Here is a 328-nt window from a genome sequence, read left to right as displayed (position 1 = left end):
CCCATATTTATCCTACCTTGTCCTTGGCCCCATTACAACCTTGAAAAGTCCTTTTGATCTTTATGTGCATGTGCTTATGATGTTGATGTTAGAGGCTTGTCAAGCCTATGGTTGTGTTTGTTTTCATGAAGTGCTTTGAGTGTAAACACTTGCAACCTAAGACACATGAGTGTAAACACTTTAGAGAGTATATCTTGTGAGATTCTATCATTGTTGTGACTCGCCTCTTGGTTTGATTGGTTTCGTGACATACTTGAACTCATTGGATGATATTCATGGATATCTTGATTTTATTTTACTCTTGTATGTTTGAATTTGCCCATTTCAT

The sequence above is a fragment of the Lupinus angustifolius genome, chromosome LG01 (assembly GCF_001865875.1).
Source record: "Lupinus angustifolius cultivar Tanjil chromosome LG01, LupAngTanjil_v1.0, whole genome shotgun sequence".
NCBI classification, from domain to species: Eukaryota; Viridiplantae; Streptophyta; class Magnoliopsida; order Fabales; family Fabaceae; genus Lupinus; species Lupinus angustifolius.
This window is presented reverse-complemented; position numbering follows the sequence as displayed.